Below are 21,853 nucleotides of genomic sequence, written 5' to 3' on the forward strand. Positions count from 1 at the left end.
AAATAAAATATTATTATTATTATTATATAAATTATTTGGTTAGCAATATAAGTAACAAGGTGGTAAAGTTTGCAAATGATACCAAGATAGGTGGAGTGGCAGTTAATCTGGAATCCATTGAATTATTACAGAAGGACTTGGACAGATTGGTAGCAGATGAAATTTAATGTCAGTAAATGTATCACATGTAGGAAGTAAAACTTTTATGTTTGAATACACAATGGGAGGTCTGAAAATCAAAAGCACCCCTTATGAGAAGAATTTAGGAGTCATAGTGGACTCTACACTATCACCTTCCAGACAGCGTTCAGAAGCCATTAACAAGGCTAACAGAATGTTAGGTTATATAGCACGATGAGTAGAGTACAACAAGTCCAAGGAGGTTATATTTAACCTTTATAATGCACTGGTGAGGCCTCATCTGGAGTACTGTGTGTAGTATTGGTCTCCAGGCTACACAAAGGACATAGCAGTGCTGGAAAAAGTCCAGAAAAGAACAACTAGGTTGATTCCAGGGTTACATGGGATGAATTATGAGGAAGATTAAAAGAGCTTAGCTGGGGATCGACCTGTTCTTAACTTAATTTTTCTTTTGTAAAAACTTGATTGCTTTGTATGGATTGCAATAAAATTAATAAAAAGGAAGAAAAAAAAGAGCTTAGCCTTTTCAGTTTAAGCAAAGGAAGATTAAGAGGAAACCTGACTGAAGTGTTTAAAATTATGTAAGGAATTAGTACTGTGGATCGAGACTATTGTTTTAAGTCATCATCAAGAACATAGGGACACAGCTGAAAACTTGTTAAGGGTAAATTTCAAGCAAACATTAGTAGTACTAGGTTGTTGTACCGTGTTAGCCATTATGAATGTAGAGAAAAGCCAAGCACTAGTGTGTGGACATAAACACAGGAAACTTCAGTTTCTGTATTACATCTTGCCTGAAGAAGGGGCCTGAGTTGCCTCGAAAGCATGCATATTGTAATCTTTTTAGTTAGCCAATAAAAGGTGTCATTTTGCTTGGCTTTTCTCTACAAGCAAACATTAGGAAATTTGTCTTCACAAACCATAAACACTTAGAATAAACTACCAAGTAGTGTGGTGGACAAGGAGGACTTTAGGGACTTTCAAAACTAGACTTGATGTTTTTTAGAATTAAGTGTATAGGACTGGAAAGCTTTGTTGGACTGAATGGCGTGTTCTAATCTAATGTTCTAATTGGAGTTCCTGTTGGAAAACCCCTTACAGGTACAGGTAGAACATACAAACTCCATACGGACAAGAACTAGGCACTGGATTCAAGCTCACAATGTTTGGCATATGAGGCAACAAAACTAACCACTGTGACATTGTATTGCCCTGGCTGGATGAAAATAATTTAAGTCTTTTTCAGCATATCTAATGTTCATTTTAAGATGTATTACATTTACATCCAGCATGGTTATTGATATTTAAAATACAGTTTAAGATATCTTGAAATAACTTCCTCTTTAGTTTGTACTGTCCAGTAATAACAACAAATTTCTCTCTGGCAAAATAAAGTCTTACTAACTTAACCTAACATAAATAATTTCCGACACATTGTTACACACACACCAAGAGGGAGCAGACTGGAAGCCCTGAAATTCTAAGTGAAATGGGAATGGGGATAAGTAGCTTCTTTAAACAAAGAAGAAATTAGTTACAAAAGTTTTTAATTGTTATTTAGGCTATGTTAATTGGCAATTGCATATTATGGTTTGTGTTTGTATGTGTATATGAGTTAAAGTGATCCCAGTGATGGACCAGCCTGTCTAGGCTAAGTTTTAGCCTTTTGCCCTATCCCTGTGTGATAACCATTTGTCCCCGAAACCCTGAAATGGACTGAGAAGCTTCTTGATCCTACTCATTGAACTTTGTTCATTGAGAGTTACAGTTGCCTGTACAACTTGAATGTTATGCCATATAAACATTTTTGACTTGCTTCTCTGCTAAGGTAAGAATGATTCTTATTTAGAATTTGAACACAGGGGAATAGCACATTGTTTTGGTTAAATGAAAAAACATTTACCTTTTGACCGCACGTCATATAGGAAAAAAATGCAGAAATGATAAAGGGCCATCACTGTATGGAGTGGTAGGAGGTGCACATACAGCAGGAAAGAGACAGAGAGAAGGAAGCAGAGAGGGGAAAATGAATCAGTGAAAAGAGAATTAGGGTTGGGTTAGTGAGCAGAGTGAGGGACAGGATAGTAAGAAATGGGGGTTAGAATTCAGAGTTAGAGAGTGAAGGATATAAGTAGTCAGAGTAAAAGGAGCCTTGCAACCCCAGAATGCAGGCTATGGGAATGTTAGTCACTGGTTCATCTTTACAGTGTTTTAATAAAAATAGCAAAGGTATCAATGGTCAAAAGGTATCTGTGCTTAACACAAATTAGGGTTAAGATTTTAGAATAATTATCTGTGGTTGACACATATTAGTGTTCAGACTTTAGAAAAAACAACAGCTGCCGAAGGAATGCATAACATATGACATCCACTCATTCATATTCTGGACTTGCATACATTCATTGTTGAACCCACTTAATCCTTTCTAGGATCTTGAGAGGGTAAGAAGCTATCTTTGCAGCTTTCAGAACAAATCCCCATTAGAATAATATATCTGGCCAGACATTCTGAATCACATGTCTATATGTCCAAAACCAACAGAACAGGAATGTTCTGTTTTGTACTTTTTTGATTGTACAGTAGCTTCTAGGATGTACAGCATGTTTAGTCACTGCTTCCTAAGAAAGGAATCAGAAGTGTCCGCCTTTCCCATATTGATAACATTGATCCAAGTCTAGCAAGGAGCTACTACATAAGTTGCCTACTTTTGCTGGAGAAATAAATGACCATTAGACAACTTGCCAACACAGGAAAAAAATAAAAGTGTTTATCACTGATTTCTGTTGACCCGAACACTGCAAGAATAATATGAGCTGATTTGAGATTGTCTGCTATGAAGTTTTCTAGAGAGATTAGGAAGAATTATGCATACAACAAACACATTTTATGAGATAAGACACACTGCTGGCTGGGCTCACAGCCTCTGGAGTATGTCTTTTGTTCTTATCTCCGGGGCTGTCACCCCTATTCTTTCTGGGTCACGCAACATAATCTTCAGCAATTCATTCACACTTTTAAACTCACAGCTCTCATAGTTCACTGCACTTATGTTAATTTTGCTACAGTAAGTTTACTGTTATACTTTTGAAAACTAGTTTAAAAACTGACATCTAAATATGTGGAGAAAGGAAAAAAGATGTTTTAAAACACTTGTGTTGTTTATCAAATGTAATAACAACAGTCTATATTTAAAATCACACTGCAAGTAATCCTGAAGTTAGGATAATTTCATCGTCAAGATAATTTGTGCATGGAACTAACAGTTCCAGCTCATTTTACTCATCAGAACTCACCTACTGGGTGACATTTGTCTGGTGACAACTAATTCATGTTAATGGCAGTTAGCAATTATCCCTGTGTCTGAATTTTATGCTCTCAGCTGTCCAGTTGCTGATCAAGCAAAGTCCATACATGGCTGTTCTTGTTGTCATTTTTTAAACTGTTCAAGTGCTCTGTCGCTTAATGAAGAGACAGTTCATTTACTGCTTTAAGCCTAATAGCTTTATAAAATGATGACATGATTTTAGCCATTCCTTGTGTAGGTTTATGTAAGATTATTATTTTGCCTATTTTTATATAGGTACTGTATATGATGGGCATATTGTTTTTTTCCAAAGGTATGTGTTTTACATATATGAAAGTTTTGTGCGACATTTTTTTTTACTGTCTGGATTGCAGATGTGGTAAAAGGGTACAGGACTGTGACAGGGACAGGGTCGTGTGCATTTGTTTTTATTGTATCAGCATTTTTAGCCCCGTTTATGGGTGTCCAGGTATGAATAAAGAGAAGGCTGGTGCATCCCCCTTGGGGTTCTGAACTAGTTAAAATATGCATATAATGGCAAAGAGTGGGGAATGGATTGGTGGCTTTGGTGTTTTGGTGTAAATAATAAAGTACAATAGATCACGGGTTCTCTAAAGCCCCTTTCCTGATTCTAATGAACATGGTCATACAAAACCACTACTCTATATACACTGACATTAGCAGCACAACACATTATCCAAATAGGAAAGTATGGATAATGCAAGGGGGCAGCAAGGCTTTTGGTGGCATTTGGTGATTCAGAAGGGCTACAGGTGGGGTCACCTCACCATCACAGAAAGAAATGAAGCATTGCCTGGGTGCAACAATGTGCTAATGTCAGTCATCTAATTTGGGAAGAAAAGCCCATTTTTAAATGGACAAGTTATTTAGTTTTCAGAGTGCCCAAACAAAAATGAAATATGTGTAAAGCATATTTTAATAAAAAACACTATCAAGGCGGCATGGTGGCGCAGTAGTAGAGCTGGGTTCGCCTCCTGGTTCCTCCCTGCATGGAGTTTGCATATTCTCCCCGTGTTTGCGTGGGTTTACACCGGGAGCTCTGGTTTCCTCCCACAGTCCAAAGACATGCAGGTCAGGTGCATTGGTGTTGTCCCTAGTGTGGGTGTGTGTGCCCTGTGGTGGGCTGGCGCCCTGCCCAGGGTTTCTTCCTGCCTTGTGTTGGCTGGGACTGGCTCCAGCAGACCCCCGTGATCCTATATTAGATTATAGCGGGTTGGATAATGGATGGATGTATAGTGCTCTCAGTATCAATATATTTAAAAAATGATAGATATATATTAAGGATACATATATTATAACATCTTACAATAAAATATATTGTAATATATGTCAGTTATAGATGTTTTTGTATATTCAATATGTTGCTCAAAATATAATAATGTATTTTAAATAATATACTGTTAAGATATTTTTTAGAAAATATTTTAAGAATATAAATAGTAGTTATACTGTACAACATATTTTACAGTATTTCTATATGCTTAAATATTGTACTGACTGAACAGGGTGGCAGAAGTTTAAAGTAAGATGGAATCAGAAGATAATTGTAATAGTAAGAACTAGCCAAGGTCATAACAGGGAGAAGAGGAATTAAAAAAAAGGCCAGGATATGAGACAAAATCATCGAATGAGAAGCGTACAAGAGAGTCAGTAACCAGAATATTTTATGTTGCTAAAGTCAAAAACCAACAACATGTAAATCAAAGTCAAAGAGCAAAAAGGGATTCCTAGCAAGAGATTTTTTAACAATAATAATGCAAGTTTTTTTTGTTTGTTTTTTGTTCTTTGTTAGGATTTATCTTGGAAAACTTGGACAGTTAAGAAGTGTCTGTCTCTGACCTTTATACAGCTGTGGTAAAGACATCACACTCCCAGTCGTCCTACGTAGAAACAACCTGGAATCACAAACAGCAAATAATGGCGGCACCCATGATAAAAACAAATTGCCTTTACAGAAAGAGGTATTTTTTAAAAAATAAAATCAAATAACTGATAAGACCATTTAATTCCTTGACCCCCAGAATCCTTACAATGATATGTCCGAATTGAAAAAATATAAATGAAAGTCAAGTTCATGACCAATATATAGAAAATATTGTTGTATACTGCAGAATATTTTAAGATACATTGACCTGTAGTTGAAAATATCATTCAATAGGAACCTCAGAGGTGTTTTTTATGTTGAGATAAGAGCCTAAGAATAAATTAACATTGTGAAAAGCTTTTTGAATTATTTAACTTTCTTACTTTTGATAAACTAAATAATGATTTTAATTGTAACTTGTTGTTTTGCATTTTGACAAGCTACATGAAAATATAAAACTTTTCAGTAATATATAATTTGCTTAAAATCCGATGCTCTTAGATTTCAGACCTGTTTATTATCATGAAAGCAAATTTTTTTTCATCTACAGAAACTAATACTGAATAAATCTGCAAAAATATGTACTGCATATGAAAACAATATACTCAATAGAAAGTGTGACCTTTTAAAGATACAGCACACCACAAAACTATAGGAACATACTGTTTTTAATTAAAAGAAATAAATATATAGCATAGTATCCAATAGAAGGAATAAGGCATGTATATACACAAAAACTTAACACTTTTTTTTTTAACTCTGGGCCTATCTATGCATGCATCTGTCTCTTTCTAACATCAATGCAACTAGTCCAGTTGCAGTCCTTCCACTCACCCAATACCTTCTTCTAAACAGATGGCCTCTTTCTCCTCCAGTACTTCGAGAAGCGCTTATCTCTAGGTTTCTTCCTAACTCCAGGGTGGAGAGTCTTAATAGTCTGAAATGGAAGTAGTTCTAGTATGACCAAGTTTTTCCAAAGAAGCACGTTCTGGTCAAATTCCACTCTCCACATCAACTATCCATTGCACCCCCTTGCAGTTTGTTATTACTGTATTCATTTTAACTTAAAGGTACAGCCATTAATGAAGAAGCCCAACTAGCATCATTAGCAGTCTCCTGCTCTGTTGCCATGTATCTGGTATGGTTGAAAGGAATATTAACATACTATATTCAATCTTACGTTATAATATTGCTGCCTAGAAGTGCATCACCTTTACACGGATATAGTAAAATTCATTGCAGCTCACCCTGCATCCCTTTACAACATTATTTGTTCAATTCACTGTCTAATTTCAGTACTTATATTGAGCAAAACAACAAGTAACATGTTTCCTAGAAATCAAAGAAAATACACACAATTGCTTCAGTGTATTGGAACCTCGATGCTAATGCAGCTACCTACTTTTTACAGTAAATTACAGGATACTCAAAGTAAATTGGAATTAGGATGGAACAAGATGATTCTAATGGGAGCTGTCGAAATAAGAAGAATTTATTTTCTGGTAAATCAATAAAATGAATAAATTAACAATCTGTGTGAACCATGGGCCCATACACTCCATATATTGAACGTCTCATACACAATATACTTGGAAATATGTTTTTTGCAATATATTAAGTGAAATATATATTTCATTATATTTCAGAAATATTCTTAAAAATATATATTTAACCTATATAAATGTTACATTAGGCAGAAAAATATGCCCACATTTTTTTTGAGTTTTTTGAAATAGATTTCATTTTCATAAAGGGTGAAGTTTTGGTTTCATTCGTGTATTGTTTCATTTTATGATAACTTACTGTAACTCCTTCATATATGTGTGAGCCACATAAGTCACTACAACTGCTATGTATTACAGTAATGGGATTTTCTTCACAATTTACAAATTCCATTTTTTACTGTATTAAAAATATAAATTCTTTATAGTAAATACTTTTATTAATAGCTTACATTCCTGTCTTTTGATTTAATTTTATGACCCGTGTTCTAAAACGCATTAAAAATATATGAGCATACTGGGTGTGTAATACTACCCTGCATGCATCTATTCAATTTCTCTACCTTTCTATTAATTTTCCTACATAAAATGTAGCTCTCTAAAGTGCCCTGAGAAAACTTTTACACCCTTTTGGTTTCATTTGTTATTGCAGATGTTGGTGTCTCTCGGGTACTTAAATAAAATACAGTTAGATGAAGGGCACCTGAGTGAACAAATAGAAGTTCTTTGTTTACTTGTTTTATTTATCTAATGAACAGTTATTTAAGTGGCACTCTCTGAAAAAGTAATTGTCCCTAGTTAAATCAATCCAGTTAAAGCCATAATGCAAACCATCACATCGAACACAGTCAGGCTTGATCCCTTAAATCTCACTTATTTTGACCATTACTCCCAGATTGAAGTTGCCAGGACAAAATATATAATCCCACAATCAAAAGAAATATGAAAGACATCAGAAAAAATATGGTTGATATCTATATATCTGGAAAGGCCTTCACAGTCTTTTCTAAATCTCTAGGACTCTACTAAACCATGTTAACAGCCATAATCTTCAAATTTAAGTTACTTGGAACAGCAGTGGATCTCCTCAAAAGTAGAGAGTTTGTGAAAATTTCTTTGAGAGTGCACCTTAAAATCATTCGATGGGTCACTGAGGTTGCTACAAAGTCCAAGCAACTGCAGACTTCTCACTTGCTTGATCTCAGAGAAGCGTTTAGGACTCTAGGATCAGAAAAGAATAGATGAAATCATGGCTCTAGTCAGGGGAAGCACCCTGGAACCAACTCTATGAATAAATGTCACCATTTAGACAAATCGATCTCCAAAACCTTAACCACGCATTTATGAGAGTTTTCTACAGAATAATAGTAAAATAAAGAATAGGGCTTTAAAGCAGTACAGTCAAATTTTTGCATGTGACAAAGAAGCATTCTAAGATGCTTAGAAATTGAAAAGGTCTGCCAAGGCCAAAGACACCTGCCTATGTCATCAAGCGTGCCCAAGAATGTTGTACGGAGGATCTTCATTGTTTAAAAGATAACAGCCAGGTCAGGGGCAGAGCGTTTTACTTGAACTTTGAAATGCCGTGCAGGGCCAGCGTGTCTTGAAGCAGCTTGGCTTTGTTCACTATATTGAGTTGAATGAATAGGAAGACAGCTGCTCTCTTGAAGAAAAATAAGAATACCAACCCAGACAAACAACTGGGTAATTTTGTCTTTAACTGTGATGCTTTTCCATTTTTGTATCTCCCTCACTGATTTCTTTTTTCGTCATTTATTTTGAAGGTAAGTTTTTTTCATACAATAGGATGTGTGCAGATTTGTTTGGACATCATGCATGCCTATACAGATCTAATCACATTATAAGTTCCTAAAATAAACAGTTAAGCCATGATCTAATGTGTTAACTAACACATTTTCCTACTTGTCAGAGATTCAAGGAAACAGCAGCCAAGTACAGTTAAAGCACAAACACATTCCATTCAGAAATTGGACCACTGTCTGAGACACAGAAAGATAAGTCATGATAGTGCAAGCTGTGATAAAGAATTTGTAACACAAAGTAACAAAGAGAAACAACAAAAAGATCTGATGTGTGAATCTTGCAGTCATTATGTCAAGGGAATAACTTTGAGGAGGGTGGCCAATGCTTTTCAAAGTTCTTTTTTTTTTGTTCCATACCTTTGAAATTGAACTGAAAAAACATTAAGTGTGAAGCCAACACTTTTTTGAAAATACATTAGTCACTAATACTCAAGATGTGCATGCAGGGACAATGAAGATACATGCAACAGAGTTAAAAAGTTCTTATATTCTGTTTATTTATCATTTAACATATCCTTAAAGTTGTATGTTAAGAAGGCCATTGCCTTTGCAGTATATAAGCATTCTTACAGGTACTTGTGTTTCAATTTATTATTAAAGTAAACCAGAACACATTTCAAGGACTTGCATATTATAGGCTTCTACTAACAACATGCTTCAGTGAGCTTATTTATTGTCTCTGGCAGCTGGCTTTGCTTAGCAATATATGACTTTTTGATCTAAATCAGTATAACTGGAACTAAAATACTTTGTTTATGGCATGTGTATACTCATGTGTGGATACTGCATACTGCAGTCAGCAGGGGCTTGTTTTGAATCTGCGTATTTCAGGGATTTTATGGGTGTGTATTAGCCTCATTCCCCAGTTAATTACAGCATAATGTATATTATATTTTTGTATTTAGAGAGAAAGTGAAAGAGACAGTGTTTTTCCAGTTTTTAGAAGCCATTTTAAATCATCGTAGCATCCAATAAAGCATTTGTGTTTGTTGAAGACTTTAATTTTAGTTTAAATCTGATATATCTGTATGTTTACATATACCCTGTATATGTACATATGTATATGCATATACATGTTAATTTATCCTGCGGTGGGTTGGCACCCTGCCCAGGATTGGTTCCTGCCTTGTGCCCTGTGTTGGCTGGGATTGGCTCCAGCAGACCCCCGTGACCCTGTGTTCGGATTCAGGGGGTTGGAACATGGATGGATGGGGATGTTAATTTATTTATACTGTCTAAATTTAATATTTATATATACACACCAGTTATAAAAAGTGTTCACCTTGTCTTGGATGTTTAAGGATTTTATTGCTATGCAGTGATGAAGCACTGTGGAGTACTCTAGCTCTCTTTCTCATGGTGGGGGTCGATTTGTTTCAACCTAGTTTTGTTAAACTTGACTTGCATGTATGGAATGTTATCTGATTTAAACAAAATTAATAACATGTTATAAAAAAAGAAACACTGTGGACTTAAATTGTTTTTTTTTAACATTGATCAACTGAAGGAGACTCTTTAATGTAAAAGTGAAAACAGATCTCTATTAAGTGTTCTAAAATGAATTACAAATATAAAACAGAAAATAGTTGTTTGCATAAGTATGTATCCCCTTTAAGTCAGTATTTCCTTGCTGATTTTCTGATTGTTGCAAGCACCAAAGCAAATCGGTGGAATATTGAATGGTTATGATGGTCTTTTGAGGTATTGTATTTAATCAATATGGACTACATTGTCAACATTGTACAAATTGTGCATACTACCTTGCCTGCAGTAGTTTAGTATGGATCTTGAATTTATTTAGTGTGGCAGAATCACCATTCCTCCAATTCTTTTTTTTTTGGACTCTAAATCCAAGTAATATATCCAAGTTTCATCTCCAGTTATGAAATGCAAGAATTTCACCCTGTAAGAATCCATTAGCAGAAAATGCTATTCTGCTTCTGGGGTCAACTTTCTGGGAACCCAGTGTGCTCAGACCATTCTATTTGAAGCATTAATTCAACTGACCCATAACTAATCCGTACACTGTCTGCTCTCTCTCACTTGCCATCACTCTTTGATTCTCCATTATGATTCACTCCATGGTGGCAACATTCCCCTGCGTTGTTGATGTCAAAGCCTGGACAAACCTTAGGCTATCTTCAATTACTCTTCTGCCACAATAGAACTGTGCATCCAATCACTTGATTGTGGTCTTGAATTTGATATTGGAAGGACATTTCAAAATGTTTTATTACTGCAGTCTGTGTTTATTTTTTATTATTTTACCTTTTTTATAATGAACATTTTTGGATATAAATACAATTTCATTAAAAAGAGCATTGAATACCAAAGCCGTGTTGTTTACAAGTGTTAGAAAATCAATAATAGCACAATGCTTGATTTTGTTGATTTGAATGTCCATGTTGTCTTGGTTCTAAAACAAGAAACATACGCTACAGATCATAATGCTAGAAAGTTGTAATCCACATATTTGAGTAATCTTTGTCCACTTACAAAATCTGTAATATTGAATACTCCTTTCAGGTTCAAGGTCGTGTGTATTGGGGTGTGTGTATGTATATATACACAGTATATATATATATACAGTGCTGCCTTGGTTTGCGAACATAATTCGTTCCGGAAACGTGCTTGTAATCCATAGCACTCGTATATCGAAGCAAATTTCCCCATAAGGAAAAATTGGAAATCAGATGATTTGCTCCACAACCCAAAAATTTTTATATAAAAATGATTAATACAAAATATAAAGTAAAAATACATAAAACAAATTAACCTGCACTTCACTTTGAAAAGAATCGTGGCTGATGTGAGAGAGAGGAGAGGAGGAGGAGGGTTATTGTGTAGGACGACTACGACGATGATTAACAAAATCACTTCTATCTGTTGGCTCACTGGAATCTTTTTCTTTTTTTGCGACTTTAACAAGGAGCCTATCCAATGACAGATGCTTTAGCCTGTTTTTGAGGATTTCGCAGAAATGTGACATTGGATTGTCCTTAAACAGATTCATCCATTGCTCTCACACAAATTAAAAAAATTCCTTATGCTCAAACACGTGGTCACAATGCTATAGTAAACAATACACACTCATACTGATGTTGACTTTAGAGTGAGGCACGCCGACTGAGACCAAGTATGGGAGATGATTACCCACAATCTTGCAGTGAGAGAGAGAGAACCACTATCAACTCAGTTGTGATCACATGACACTCATACTCATATTGCAAGACCTTGCTCGTTTATCAAGTTAAATTTTATTAAAAATTTTTGCTCATCCTGCAAAACACTCGCAGACCAAGTTACTCGCAATCCAAGGTTTTACTATATATATATATATGAGGGGAAACCCAAAAATTCCCAGAATTGTTAAAAAAAGAATATTTTACAACTTACAGTAATTTTCTTTTAATCTCTGTCAAATCCTGGGAGCATTTCTTGCACTCTTTATTTTTTTACCATGTCTAGACCCTCTTGCAATTGCTAATGTAGCAAATTATCTTTCCTTCAGTTTCAGTTTTAATTTTGGGAACAAAAAGAAAAAGTCACAGGCAGCAGGATCTGACAAATACGGGAGGTGTGAAGCAGCAACCACGTTGCTTTTGGTGAAAAACTCTTTGACTGATTAAGCAGTGTGTGCAGGTGCACTCTCATGGTGCAGCAGTGTGTGCATGTGCTCTGTAATGGTGCAAAGTGCAGATTTGTGTGCCCCACTGCTTGGGATGTTTTTTCTTAATGCTTTCCTGCAGACGCTTCAGCAGTTCAATGTAATGTTGCTGATTAACAGTCCAATGATTGGAAGCTTTATAAAAAGTCTAATGTCTAAAAAAATGCAACTATCAACTCAGTACAGTGCCATTTAGCAATTAAAAAGATTAGCAAGACCGTAGCATGTGATTAGTAGCAGCATAGTTGATAACTACAACCTACTCCTGTGTTACTGACAGATTATGGAAATCTTCGGTCCCCCTTCTATATACTGTATATTTATACATATATAATGTAAAATTGATCCACTCACATACTCTGCAATAAATCCTAGGGCTCCGTTCGAACACAGATGTTTTAAACCTGCTCTTTCATTTTGAATAGCCCTGTATAGATATATATATATATAAAATTCATGAATTTTGCCTTAACAATTTGCCTTTGCTTTTCTTTAATTGATGTTATGCCTTTCTATGGTGAATATATTGCCAAGGTACCATTCAAATACATTACTGTACTTATTTGTGTACATTTAAGCACAGGTAAATTTAGTAATTTTAATCAGGGAGGTAGGGTTTGTTCCAGAAACTTTGTGCTCTATAATCTAAAGGATGGAGGCATGTTCTTAATATTCAAAGCAGCTGCACTTCTGAAAATACAATAGACATATTTCCTAAATTCCTTGATAATATGTCACAGTTATGTAATAGTTCAAAAATGGATTTTCAGAATACACCATTTATATCCTGTTTTTGTAAGGTTCCCAGTACTTTTTGGCTGGACATCAGTGAAAAATAAATAAAATAATTAGCACAGCTTGACCAATCTGCCATTGTTTTTGAAGTGTGTCTTGAAAACAATAAAAACAGGAATTTTCCATACTGCCTGCCCTTAAACCATACATTATTGTTTGTGTGCTATCTCTGGCATTTTAGTAATAAACCACCATGGCACATAAACATTCTCTAAGAGTGTTGTTGATGTTTCCTATCACCTTTCATTACTAGCTACTCTTCATAAAGCCATTCACAAGGTTGCTTGTTTTAATGACACTGAAAAAATTAATGCACAGATTGCCCAACGGTGCTCCCATCAGTGGGAAGGAAACCATAAAATGTATTTTCTGTTATATTGTAAATTAGAACCAGGAGTCCATGTTTGCATTTTTTATTCTAATGGTTATATTTTCCTTTCCCAAACTTCTAAAAACGTTTTCTAAACACCACAGATAATGAGAGCTTAGCTCGTGAAGCAGATTCTGCTGACTTGATTATTTTTACCCCTGGAAAGACCACAACGAGTTACATCATGCAGATGGAACTTAAACCTGTGTGGCCTTTAGGACCTCAAAGATGCATTTACCAGACAAGTAAACTAAAGGCTGTTGTTTTTAACATATTTTATTTAATTATCCTACATTCTGAATTCTTTGAGATGGCAAGGGTCTACATAGTGGTATCTAAACCTGACTATGACTGATGACAAATTTGTATTCCAAAGAAAATAGTAAGCTTTATATAAATCAGTCTAATACACTATTTAAAACCACACTGCTGCTTGTTTAATTGTAAATCAAGTAATACTGTTCATCTTATGCCATTAGTCTTCACTTTTTATTTACATAAGTAATAGAAGCATTAGTCACATTAAAATAGTACTGAATAATTCTGAGTCACATTAGCTTGTTTAATTAAAAAGATCAGGAAAGTTAATGAAGAGCTAGTGAAAATGTTGACCAGCCTAACATCTCAAACTGGCTAGATGCTGGCATTCATGCTTTCATTGCACTGGTTTTGTAAACTGTGTGAAGTTTAGCTTACCGTCCTAGAAGCACTTCAACAATGGAACTGTTATGTGCTCGGTGGTCTGTGTCAGTGTTAATTTACTGCCCCCTGCGTGTCAGTATAATTCTCTGGAGTGTCTCACACCCATCCACTAGCTATCGTTTTGCATGCAGTTATTGGGGGTTGTGGCATTGAATGTAATTCGGTTTTTAGTAAAGGCCAGGGAGAAGACACACCCAGGCCTATTTGAAAAGGCTTAAATGTATTTGGCCAGAAATGTTATTGATTTACTAAAAACACTTGAAGAGCATGAACAGTTAGAAGAGAAAAAAGTGACATCTGGGCATGCAAGCTGTCCAGCTCTCCCCTCCCCTCTTTATCTAATGGGTTTTAGGTTATGAGGAAGAAAAATCCCCTTGATTTAAAAATAATGATGTCAAATAGAATTAAATCACAAGTCCTCTTTAATGCTGTGTTAGACAATGGCCAGTTTAGATACAGCTTTGAGGTCATTCATCAATGACAAAGAGAAAAAAATAACACAGTAAAAAAAAAAATATAAAGTTTAAATGCAAATGAATCTGAAAAAAAAAATTCTTAGTGTTGTTTTGTTAAAAAAAAAAACACCTAAGAATAGAGTATTAAAACCTTGAGAACCCTTAAATATCGACCATTACATAAAAAATGTCAAGGTTGGGTTGTAGTCGCTGCTAATATAGTTCCAAATTTAAAGAGTTTCAAACTTACATTAACTTTAAGTTCATCAGTGAATGTGAAACAATTCTAGTCATAAAAACAAACTTTTCAAATAGACTACTTTCAGGTATATCACACATGGAATTATTTATGTGCCTTGACATTGTAGAAAAAGGCTAATTTTTGTGTTGTACAGTATTAGTGTGCCTCTGTAAGTGTTATAAATTAACTACAAGACACTAGTCCATCACCTGGCATTCTTATTTGCACTTGTACTGGGCCAATTTAGTGTTCATGATTAATGTGATGGTTAAAACATCAAACAAATGAGTACTCAGAATAAAATGCATCAGGACGCAAGGACAACTTGCAAATTACTCACAGAAAGTGAATATGAGGCAGCATTCTGTGTGGCCCATGTCTTATAGTACGGTAAATCTAAATGTGTACAGTATAAAGTTAACAGAAAGAATCTAAAAAATATTGACCAGGAAACAAATGAGGAGAAGAAACTTCAGTTATAATGTAGACTTACAGTATGATATTGTATATAAGGGAACTACTTTTGTAAAATTATATATCTGTGTTACATAAGGTCTATGGATTTATTTTTGTTACTTATTCTTTATTCTTACTTTATTCATTACTTTGTTTTACTTTTTTGTAACTTTCTTTTTGACATCTTGTAAAGCACTTTATGAAATGTGCTATAGAAATAAATGTTGTTGTTATTTTATTGCTCGTTGACTCTTAAAAACCAACAAAAGTTACCCTTAGCAATACCACTGTATAAAGTTCAGCTGATTTCAGGTTTAAAGTCAAGTGGTGATCTGTTATAAATATACTGTAGGTCAAGTAAGTTTTATTTTTATTTTTTTTTTCCACTGTTCATTGACATTTTATTGGGGTCAGCTCTTACATTGGACATCTGCTCTCATCACATTTCCCACACAATTGACATTTCATTTACACTTTAAGGTTAAATGTTTTACAATTCTTATATTTGTTGTTATGTATGCGCATCAAATGGTAGCCATCTGGGTTACTCCCAAGTATGCAAAACCACCATGGGCCAAGGAGGGAGTGGGGAGCTGCCACTAACTTTGCCTTCACAGTGCCAAGAATCTGCCCAGCGAGGTCAATTGACTCCACCTCCTTCCGGTTGCAGGGCCATAAAAGCTCAGCTGCCCAGAAGGAGGCATCACTCGTTGACTAAAGAGCACACTTGAGCACTGATGAATATAAGTAAAAGGGGCAACCCAAAATTTATTGTAGTTTTTGATTACCTCAGACGACCACACTGTAGGAACCAAAGATAGAGAACACAGTATGTTATTCTCAACCCAGAAACATACTGTATATACTCGCGGATAAGTTCTCCCGTGGATAAGTTTGGAGTTGATTTTACCATATAATTTCTGGTATTTTATAATGTCAGTCGTATAAGTCAAATGCGAACATGACCATATGATAATACGGTAATACCCGAACTATTCTGAAGCATTTATTGTTTGCATTTATTTGTGTTTTTTGTATCTCACAACCTCACACACCTTTATCATAAGAGCATCCCTTATATACGATGGAGCGTTTGATCAGAAGAAAATATTAATGGGGTTTAAAATGAAACATTGTTGAAGTAGCGAAAGAAATTGGCAACTGCGCTGCTGCAATAAAATTCGAAGCATCTGAGAAACTGATGCAAGATTGGAGGAGGTGTCGCACTTTTGAACACGTATATAAGTCAGGGTCTGATTTTATTGTCGACTTTTTGGGTTTCAAGACCCGACTTATAGGTGAGCATATACGATATATTATGTCTATAATTAGAGCTACAACTAAGTTATAGCACCAAACATTAGGTATATATTGTACTCTTATCTGTGCACAAAAATATAGAGGGTCTAAGCCAAACTTAGTCTTAGCACTGATCATTTTATTTTGAAATATAATAGGGCATGTCAAATTTTTGACAGAAATTTGTCCTAGTTACATAGGTCTTCTAAAGGATTCAGACAATTCTAGACATACTTTTTGGGATTTGAGGTGTGTCTACTAAATTTTTGCTACATGACAATATATGCACAACTAAAGAACTAACTACTTTACTCTATAAAGTGTTTTGCAGAGTATATGTCATAGATAATCGGCACAGTAACTGCAAAAACATAATATCTCTCTTTTTTCCTTCCAATTAGGGACTTTCCTTGTTAGTATTAACTCAATTTTTTCTAGAAAACATGCTATTTTATGTTGTCATTGAGCAGTTCAGTTAATGAGTAATAGCAAATTAGACCTGCAGTGCATAATCAGGACACTGTTTCTTATAATTCCTACCCTCTGTTATCAAGTAAGACTACAAAGTTAGTTTTTGGGCAAATAAGGAAATACTGGATTCACAAGCTCATATTCATTTTTCCATTCATTCAGTATCTTGGTGTTTTAGGGGGGAATGTAAATTTTATTTCATTTTGCATTTGGAAATATTATACAAAAGCGTATTTTGCATTGAAATGCTCGACAACACTAATTTGGATGATATGAGGATAGATGATAATGATAACCTTTGCTTTGAAAAGTGCTATGATAAAATATCCCACTGTATGAAAAATACAGAAAACGTCATAATTTCTGAAAGCTGCTTTATTGTTACCAGACACTATATTCTTTAATATATCTTATTTGTTTAAAGAAAGTAAAATATTGACAAAACACACCAACATACAAGGAAACGTGACTGAAGGCAAAATATCCAAATTGCGCTTGAAGTGAAGTGAAGCAGACAACTAATCACACATCAAGGTCAATTTTATCATCCACATTTTGAAATGGATTTCATTTTAAAGTTATACACATGATGTGTGGGCCAGTAGTTAGTGCTACTCCCTCAAAGCTCAAAACCCCAGGATTCTAATCCTTGAATGGGTTATTGCCATTTGGAGTCTGTGTGGATTTTATCAAGGTACTCTGGTTTCTTCTTACAAGCTAAATTGACTGTTGGCTTTAAATTGTCAGAGTGAGTGAAGCTGGATAGCTAATTGAGAGTTCCTTGAAGCGTGATGACACCTCATCCAAACTTGGTTCCTGCATTGACTACAGAGTCCACACAATCTAAAATTTCAAAAAGTGTTACCCAAAAAGAGTGTTACCCATAGTCCTGTTGCTGCCTTGTTCTATTCTATAGGTAGAGTTTTCATAAAGTCAGTTTTTTTATTCTGTTATTATTTCTGTAAGATTACGGAAAAAAACATTCATTTAGATCCAAGGGAACAGCTGTGATCATAAAATTGTTAACAACTCTCTTATTATTTGCTCCAGATTGTCTGTACCTTTAAAAACTAAAGAAAATTGCACCTTTGGTGTTAATATCTTCCACACTTTTTGTAAACAAAGTTTGAAATAGATTAACAGACTCTTACTTACAAAATTGTTGATAATGTAGAGTAGCCAACTATTTTGTAGATAAAGGCACATTGATTTACTACAAGCCATCATTTTCCTTAAAGATACACAGCACCCTCATAATTATAGCATGAACCTAAAACCTCTAGCTATAGATAAACCCAGAGAAATTATAATTTCGTTTGTACCTAACATTCTAGGAAAATGTTTTTAGTTAGAAGTTACTTCTAATTTATGCTGGTGTTTCGATGCCTGTTTTAATCAACATTTATTACCTTGGAAATGTAGCCAAACCTCAGACTTTTTAGTCTCTGCAAGAGAACTGCAATATCTGAATTCACTTCCACATTAATGCTGTGGTGAGAACTGTTGAAATGCACAAGCCCAGCAAATTCTGGATAGACAAACAGAATATGATTAATATATTCAAATTCAAAATATATATATATATATATAAATCTGTACTTGGTTCCTGCATTGACTACAGTGTGACCAGAATATGCTCAGAGTCCACACAATCTAAAATTTCTAAAAAAATAGTCCTGTTGTTGCCATATATATATACACTTTCTCAACCTAATTTTTCCACTACAATCTTTCCGGGAGACAGTATCAGGCTTAAAACAGGGATCAGTCTTGTTGGGGATTCAACTCCATCATCAAATAAGCTCACACACTAAAATCACTAATATTGAGAAAGTTCATACTTGCTAAAGTTAGTATGTATATCTTTATAATTTGGGAGGAGGCTGCTAATGGAGTGGTTGCCCTTGGCCTCACGAGGCACTGAATCTTACTCCTTACTACTTTGTTAACATCATTGGCACATGTTTTACACTGGACAGGATAAACTATGATATTAACGGGCACTTTAAAGATCCAGCAGAATGGGGGAATAGACATTGTGGACGAAGAAAAAGTGGGGTAAGTTGGATAACAGAGCAGATATTGGCAATGAAACAAAAAGAGAAGCAGCTGAAGTGACAGCAGTGTATTAGTCAAAAGGAGACAAAAGAAAAGAGAGAATGAAATAGCTAAAGAGAGAGAGAATATGATCATAGTTGTTCTTTGTTTGTTTTTCAACTCTTAAAAATTTGTCCAGATAGAAGAGAAGCAGAATCGTTAAGAAGTAGTGTAGCTTGCATCAATAGAAGACACAGAGCTGTGCAATAGGTACTTTTTTCAAAAATTACTATAACATTTTCCACCTTTACCGTTTTGTTCTCCACTCCATGTGATAAAATATTATTCAAATTACTTTTGAGTTTATTTCAAAGTATAGTATAGTAAATTATAGAGGCTACCTTTTGAGAGATACAGTATAGCTTCTTGTATAAAGCCAGTACTTCAAGATGAGGTGAAAGATGTTTTAATGATAACTTTCATAATGCAAATAAAACATTGAATAATTTTTCATTAATCGAAATACACATTCGAGATATTTAAACTAAATGCTGTGCAAATATTAATTTACCGCTTCTACAGCCCTTGATTTTTCGCACGCTTTTTGTATTTTTATGATACTATTTCAACATATGGAGGCACAGTAGGTACTGCTACTGCCTCATGGATCCATTGTCCTAAGTTTTGAATTATGTGCCTAGATGTCATCCATCAGACTCTATGCATTTTTCCCATGTCTGGTGTTTTTTTCTCCAGGCACTATGCTTTTCCTCCCACGTCCCCAAATCAAAGATGTGCAGGTTAGATTGTTCAGCAATTCTAAAATCAGTAGTTGTGTGAATGTAAATGTGGGGTGCATGTGTGAATGGACGCTCTGATGCTGCTAAAATATGATCCAATTGCAATAACCCTGGACTAACTGGTTTCAGAACTTTGCCATTTTTATATATGCACACAGGTCCTCCCTGCGTGAAGTTTGCATGTTCGCCCCATGTCTGTGTGGATTTCCTCCGGGTGCTCCGGTTTTCTCCCACAGTCCAAAGACATGCAGGTTAGGTGCATTGGCGATCCAAAATTGTCCCTAGTCTGTGCTTGGTCTGTGTGCCCTGTGGTGGGCTGGTGTCCTGCCCGGGGTTTGTTCCTGCCTTGTGCCCTGTGTTGGCTGGGATTGGCTCCAGCAAACCCCTAAGGGTCAAACTCAAATTACAGACTCTTAAATATTCAAAAGTATATTTGTCACTATAACATTTGAGAAAACACAGAAACACAACTTTACTATCCTAAGAGGCATTTCCTGCTTGCCCTTTTCTACTGTGATAAACTAACAGTGAAGGTAAATAACTAACATGTGAAATGTCAAAATGTTTAAAAAGAGAATTCAGAAAATCATATTGGTACTAATGCACAGTTTTACTGCCAATTTCATAAGAGACTATCCCAGCAGCAATAGTGATAAAGCAATAAATAATCAAAAACAGGACAGCAGCACTCCATTGAGAGGGCACACTCACGCCTATACTCACAGTCTATCTGTGCTGGTATTTGAATTCAGTAGCTGTAAGGCAGCAGGGCCAAACAAGTTGCCACCATAATATGTCATCAAACATGTCTGTTTTAATATTTTTTTAACATGAGACTTGAGTTTTTTTCCCCCCAAGGCTGATTCTTTCTTTAAAACACAGACACAACATTTGTGTTGTTATATCGCTCTAGATCTTCCACCTAAACAAGGAGAATCTCGGCTGCTTCCTCTTCAGATATTTCATAAAAGTTGCTGTGCAAGATTAGCTCAAATTTCTGTCTGTGAAAAGTTGACTGTTTGCTCAGTAGGGAAGTAAAAAGAAGCACACGTTAACTATGTGGAATTTGATCAAAACAGCAACTGAGTGTATATACAGTATATTGAGGGAATGCTGGAGGACTTACAGTATGTCATAAATAATACCACACATACTGCAAATTCTACATATACAGTATAATTTAATTGAATTCACTTACTTCCTAGTATAAAGTTTAGTATGTGTGTGTATTGTGGACTATGCCCGGCAGTTTATCCTGGCCAAGATGGTTTTCCTTTAGCCCGAAGGAATAAAGTTCTTCCGGGCTGACGAAGAAAGAAGAGTTTTGATTTGACCCAGAAGTGCTAGGAAGTCACATGGACTGTAGGTTAAGGAGCACTTTCGGGTCGTGAATTATAAAAGGACTGTGGGAGCTCCCAGACGGCGAGCTGAGGTAGGAGGGCAACGCGTCTGGGAGTGAAGGATTGTGATTTATTTGATTAGTGTATTATTTATTGAGAATAGTGGAGTGGTGGTGCTTTGTGCACTTTATTATTATAATAAATAATAATTATTGGATTTTTACATGGTGCTTGGCGTGGTACCTAAATGTTCAAGGGAGCGATAGTGCCCCCTACAGCTACAGTATATAGTCATATGAAAAAAGTCTTTATATAATTATATAATTTGCATTGGGTTGGATTTGGTGGCAATGATACAAAAAAAGAAAAAAATTAGCATAAACATACTACAATAGGACAACAGTAACTATCATTCCCAATCTGCCAACAAGTATTGACACATTCATGAAATAATTAAAATGATGACACTTAGTGTAAGTTCAAAATGTTAAGTGCATAAATATTTTTTTGTGGTGAAATGTTCATTGAACCTGTGGATACATACTTTTGTAAAATCATGTAACCG

The 21,853-nt window shown here is 35.2% G+C and overlaps 1 long non-coding RNA gene across 1 annotated transcript in view; it reads left to right on the forward strand.

The window, feature by feature from the left end:
- Positions 1–21,853, forward strand: part of LOC120528641 — a 53,918-nt gene that overhangs the window by 9,098 nt on the left and 22,967 nt on the right. The window contains exon 2 of the long non-coding RNA XR_005633579.1: positions 5,259–5,427. This is a non-coding gene — a long non-coding RNA (uncharacterized LOC120528641). The remainder of the gene's footprint in view (positions 1–5,258; positions 5,428–21,853) is intronic.

The sequence above is a fragment of the Polypterus senegalus genome, chromosome 4 (genome assembly GCF_016835505.1).
Source record: "Polypterus senegalus isolate Bchr_013 chromosome 4, ASM1683550v1, whole genome shotgun sequence".
NCBI lineage: Eukaryota > Metazoa > Chordata > Cladistia > Polypteriformes > Polypteridae > Polypterus > Polypterus senegalus.